Source organism: Heterocephalus glaber, unplaced genomic scaffold, assembly GCF_053883595.1.
Source record: "Heterocephalus glaber isolate CG9 unplaced genomic scaffold, H.glaber_assembly_v1.0 deba00001428, whole genome shotgun sequence".
NCBI lineage: Eukaryota > Metazoa > Chordata > Mammalia > Rodentia > Bathyergidae > Heterocephalus > Heterocephalus glaber.
Genome location: NW_028258293.1, coordinates 23,175,246 through 23,181,245, shown reverse-complemented (window position 1 = coordinate 23,181,245; position 6,000 = coordinate 23,175,246). Strand labels below are relative to the sequence as shown.

Here is a 6,000-nt window from a genome sequence, read left to right as displayed (position 1 = left end):
ATCTGGTTGTTTCATTGGGCTCGTTCTGTTTTCCTAATACGAGTATTCACTGCTATGTATTTCCCTTGTAAGACTGCTTTCATTTTGGCCCATAGATTCTGATATGTTGTATTGTCATTGACATTTAATTGAAGGAACTGTCTGATTTCTTCTTTAATTTCCTCTGTGACTCATTGATTATTTAGAAGTATGTTGCTCAATTTCCATGTGTTTATGAAATTTTTGCTGTTTCTTTTGTCACTGATCTCCAATTTCATCGCACTATGGTCTGATAATATACAGGGGATAACTTTAATTCCTTTGCACTTACCTAAATATATTCTATGAGTGAATATGTGTTCTATTTTGGAGAATGACCCGCTTGCTGCTGAAAAGAATATGCATTCTGATTTTGTGGGATGGAACACTCTGTAAACATCAGTTAAGTTCATTTGTTTAAGAGTTCGATTGAGTTCTAGTATTTCATTGCTTGTTTTTTGTCTAGTTGATCTATTTGTGACAATGGGGTGTTGAGGTCCCCTACTACTATTGTATTGGTATGCATATAATTTTTCATATCTGTTAGTATTTGTTTTATATAGTTGGGCACACTAGTGTTTGGTGCATAGATATTTATGATTGTCATCTCTTCCCCTTTGATTGTTCCTTTTTCAAGGATGTAGTGTCCTTCTTTCTCTCTCTTAATCAGTGTGTGTTTGAAATCCACTTGGTCTGCAAAGAGCATAGCTATTACTGCTTTTTTGGGGGGTTTCTGTCTCTTGGAATACTGTTTTCCCCCCTTGAACTTTCAGTCCATGAGTTTCTTTTTGAATTAAGTGTGTTTCTTGTATGTAGTGTATTGTTGGATTTTGCTTCTTGACCCATCCTGCCAATCTATTTCTTTTGATTGGTGAATTGAGACCATTAACATTGATGGTTATAACTGAAACGTATTGACTTGTCATTGCCATGACTTTTTCTTTTTGTTGGGTTCTCCCCCTTTACATTTAATTTCTTGTCATGCCAGATGGGTTCATTCTGCTTTGCTTCCTGGGGTTGTGATCCTCAATGTCTGTTCCTAGGATATTGTGTAAAATTCTTTGGAGTGCTGGTTTTGTATTCACGAAGTTCCTAGGATGCTCTTTGTCATGGAAGTATCTTATTTCTCCATCAATTTTGAAAGATAATTTTACAGGGTACATCAATCTGGGTTGGAGGCTGTTTTCTTTTAGGGCTTGGAATATGTCACTCCAAGCTCTTCTTGCCTTGATTGTTTGTGTTGAGAAGTCTGCTGTGATTCTGATGGGCTTTCCTTTGTATATGATTTGTTTCTTTTCTGTAACTGCTTGTAGAACTTTGTTCTTCTGTTGAGTTTCTGGAATCTTAACAATTATATGCCTATGTGTAGATTTTTTTTGATCAAAGCTATTTGGAGTCCTATGTGCCTCACTTATCTGTATGTCAAGTTCTTTTCCCCTGCTTGGGAAGTTTTCTGCCATTATTTCTGTGAAGAGATCTTTTATGTCGTCTGCACTCTCTCCTCCTTCTTCATTGACTCCAATCAGTCTTATGTTATTCTTCTTTGCATCATCTAGCAGCTGCTGGATTGATTTCTCATGTTCCCTTATAATTTTGAAGCAATTTTTCTTTTCCTGGTCACTAATTGCAATCTTATCTTCTATATCTGAAATTCTGTCCTCACATTGGCTCATTCTGCTGTGTAGACTTTCAGTGGAGTTTTTCATGTCCTGGAAATCTATTTGCATCTGTTTTATGGATTCCATTTGTTTCCTATGTTGGGATTCCATCATGTTCCTCAGCTCCTCTCTAGATTTATTAATCATGTCTTGTACTAGGGGCACAATTTCTCCTGTTATCTGAGAAATTATTTCTGATTTCATTTTTTCCAGATCCCCTTTTGTTGCCAGTTCAGTGAGTCCAGGTTGTTGAGTATCAGAGTGTTCCATCTCATTTCCCTTTGGGGTTGCTGTAGGTGATCTGTAAGTCTGGTTTTGAGACTTATTTACATGTTTTCTCATTTCGACTGGTGGGGGGCTCTTGGCGCCTGCACAGATTACCTCCTCTGAGCTGGGAGAGGCGGGACAGGGGCCAGGAGCAGCAGTAGGGATGGTGGCCCAAAACCCTTTTCCTCTGGGCTGGGAGCAGTGGGAGGGATGGTGGCTGGGAAGCCCCTTTCTCTGGTCCAGGAGCAGTGGGATGGTGGCTCCAAAGCCCCTACCTCTGGGCCGGGAGCAGTGAGAGGGATGGTGGCCAGGAAGCCCCTTCCTCTGGGCCAGGAGCGGTGGGACAGAAGGTGGCCCAAAAGCCCTTTCCTCTGGGAAATGAGAAGACACATAACTTGAATTACCACCAGCTCCTGGGAACCAATCAATTTCATAAGTCAAGCGTCCACTGTATAAATTCGATAAATAGGGTTGTGTTACACTCTTTAATAACTCATACATCACTTCCATACATATAGAATTTATGAACATAAATATATATTTTTCCACTGTTCCTGAGATGGATGATTTTCCTACATTTCTCATAGATATAAGGCAAGCAAAAAAGGATTTTATAGTAGACATCTGAGAATTAGTGTGAAGTAAAAAGTGCTAGGAAAAAAATGGAAACAAAGTCTCTGTTCCTCCATTTTTGTATAAGGTACCTTCAAAGTCATTCATCATTAACTTAATAAATTTGCTCATTTATTCCTCTTGCATTACTCTACTGCTTAAGAATTTGCAACTTGTACTAATTGTAGCATATACATTTTATTATTATTGCTATTATCATTTTATAATTACTCTAAAATTCATGAACCTCAACAATATCATATCTTCTCTCCACTTACACCAAACCAACTTTCTATTTTACTTATCCTCAATATGAAACATCCATTCTGATGATACTATTCACCTTAATATACTCAATAACTAAAAAATTATTGCCATGCTCAACATATTCATTCATTCATTTATTATTTTTGTGCTCCTATTCCATGCTAGGCACTGTGATAGACTACGAGGATATAATGGTGAGGAAAAAAACCAAATAGAGGAGGAGGCTTCCAGGTCAATGAACCACAGCTCCCAGCACACAGAAGAGGCTTCCAGGTAGGCGTGCCACAGCTCACAGCACAGAGGAGGTGAGCTGTGCAGGCACCACCAGCACCTGTCCACCATGTTGAAATGAGAAGACACATAAAAAAGCCTCAGAACCAGACTTCCAGATCACCTACAGCAAGCCCAAAGGAAAATGTGATGGAACACTCTGATACTCAACCAGCTGGACTCCCTGAAATGGCAACAAAAGAGGATCTGGAAAAAATGAAATCAGAAATAATTTCTCAGATAAGAGGAGAAATTGTGCCCCTAGTGCAAGACATTCCTCTTATATCTATGAGAAATGTAGGAAAATCATCCATGTAATAAGAAATGAGCTATAAGAGCTAGGATTTAGCTCAGTGGTGCCGTGCCAGCCTTGCAAGCACAAGGTACTGAGTTCAATCCCTGGTACAAAAATATATCTGGATTGCAAAACAATAAATATTCTTATTAATTTCAATGGTATTCCATCATTAGTAACCCAGTAGAACTACAATTTCTGCTATCTCTAGCATACTATCATCAGTTATCATCACATCTGTACATATCTTAACAACTGGATTGCTTTTCCTTTCCAGATGTCAATGTTTCCTAGATAACATGATTCCAAATCTACTATCACAGGAACAAACCTACTAAACAAAAATAATACAGTGGAGTTTAGAGCCAGACTTCTGGGCTCAAATGAAGGCTTTGATATTAATTAGGTCGAAATCTTGGAAAATTTATTTAACCTATATGTACTTCAATTTCCTGATTTGTAATATCAAATATCTGAGCATAACTAAGTCATAGAAAAGAGTGCTTTATTTATGAGTGTTAAAAACAACAGCTCGAAAGTTTGTATTTGTTAAATATTTATTATTATTACATCATTTCAAGATAGATATATACAGTGCTCATGGTTAAAGTAACAAATATTATGTACTATTTATACTTTTTTTCTTTTCACATGTAATGATTCCTCCAATACTGTGGTACTGTTAATATTAAACAGGACCATGATAAGTGTCATAGAAATGACATCCTGCATTGAATACCGTCTTCATTTCAGGGTAGCAGGAGTCAGCTGAGGAAGAGGCACTGGCCTCCCCGCAAGGTCTTCTTGATAGTATTCTTGACTTCCTGGTTCCTTAGGCAGTAGATGAAAGGATTTAGCATGGGTGTGAGAACTGCATACACAGCTGAGATGAGTTTGTTGGAATTAAATGAAGTAATAGCTCTAGGTCAGACATACATGAAAATCATAGCTGTGTAATAAATTATGACAATAGTCAGGTGGGATGCACAGGTGGAGAAAGCTTTCTTTCTTCCCTGGGTGGAGGGTATACACAGAATGGTAGACACAATATAGATATAGGAGAGGATGGTGGTGATAAGAGGGAATACAAGAATGACAATTGCCGGAGCAAAGTCCACTAGCTCGGCTGTGGACATGTCTTTGCATGGCAGTTTGAGGATTGGTGAGATGTCACAGAAAAAGTGATTCATGACATTGGAGCCACAGAAGGTGACATGTGAAATGAAATAGACTTTGATGACTGAGACCATGAAGCCACTCAGATAGGAGAAAGCCACTAGCTGTATACAATAAACTGTGGTCATGATCACTGGATATTGAAGAGGATGGCAGATGGCCACATAGCGGTCATAGCCCATGGCTGCCAGGAGCACACACTCTGTGCAGGCAAGGGAGATAAAGAAGTAGAGCTGAGTCATGCAGCCTGTGAAGGAGATGTGCTGTCTCTTCAGGAGGAACCCATTCAGCATCTTGGGGACTGTGACGGAGACATACCAGACCTCCAGAAAGGACATGCTACTCAGGAAATAGTACATGGGCTTATGGAGGGATCCAGTGACCCAAACAGTGAGCATGATAACAAGATTCTCTGCTACCACCAGTAAGTAGACCACAAGGAAGAAGAAGAAGAGCAGGATCTGCAGCCATGGGGCAGTGGGGAAAGCCACCAGGATGAACTCCCTGAGCAGAGTGATGTTCATCTCCACCATGACTAAAAGCACTGAGAGACACTGAGGTCTTCTATGGTGACACCACAAGTAATGAAGATGCCTACGGTATCAAACAAAAAAATACATTTGCAATTCAGTCTTTCTGTGCATGACTTATAAAATAATTTCTGTTGTAGGAACTCTACTTCAGTGTGATGCAAATATTTCTACCAAAGTTTTCTTTTTAAACAAGCCTCCCTGAATTGAAAATCACCTCCACCTCAGCTCAGAAAATCACCTGTTGACAGTGATTGAATGTTAACATTTTTGTTATTCCTAGTTCCTTTGTCAATGAAAATAAAACCATTTGTGTCTTCCATAATGAGTCCATTTCTCCACCTCATTAGGAATTTACTGAACAAACATTTATTTCTAAACATGAATGACAGCACGGTAAGAAAATGTTCTAAGAAATTAATATTTCAGAGATTTCCTATCTGTAGCCCTTTCCACCAGCACAATTATTTTAGTCTGAGAAAATTTTTAAATGACAATAACTCTTGGAAAATTGTACTTCAAAGGTCTACAAAAGTAGCCCTCACCAAAATTTGCTTTCCAGTGCACATACTCCTCCTGCATGGAGATTTTTTTCCTATTACACTACCATTTTCAAAAACTCAAAACTGAGAGAAGATAAAGGGGATGAAAAAAGAAATTAGATGTGTGTGCTGTGTACATATACCAACTTCCCACAAGAAATGTAAACATTATATACTACACACATGTACTAATAAATAAAAATAAATATTTTGAGGACAAAACAACAATAAAAATGCAAAACCTTGTCCTTCATGACAATGAACTAAATGGCCAGAACAATAACAGGCAAACCCATGAATATTGATATCATCTGAATTAATAAGTGAATTAATGGATCCTTTGCAGCTTTGAAATCCATAGGAAA

The 6,000-nt window shown here is 38.3% G+C and overlaps 1 pseudogene; it reads right to left on the bottom strand.

Moving 5' to 3' along the window:
* Nucleotides 1-4,151: 4,151 nt before the first annotated feature.
* LOC101698191 (olfactory receptor 6B9-like) lies at nt 4,152-5,096 on the bottom strand (annotated as a pseudogene).
* Between the last annotated feature and the right edge of the window lie 904 nt (nt 5,097-6,000).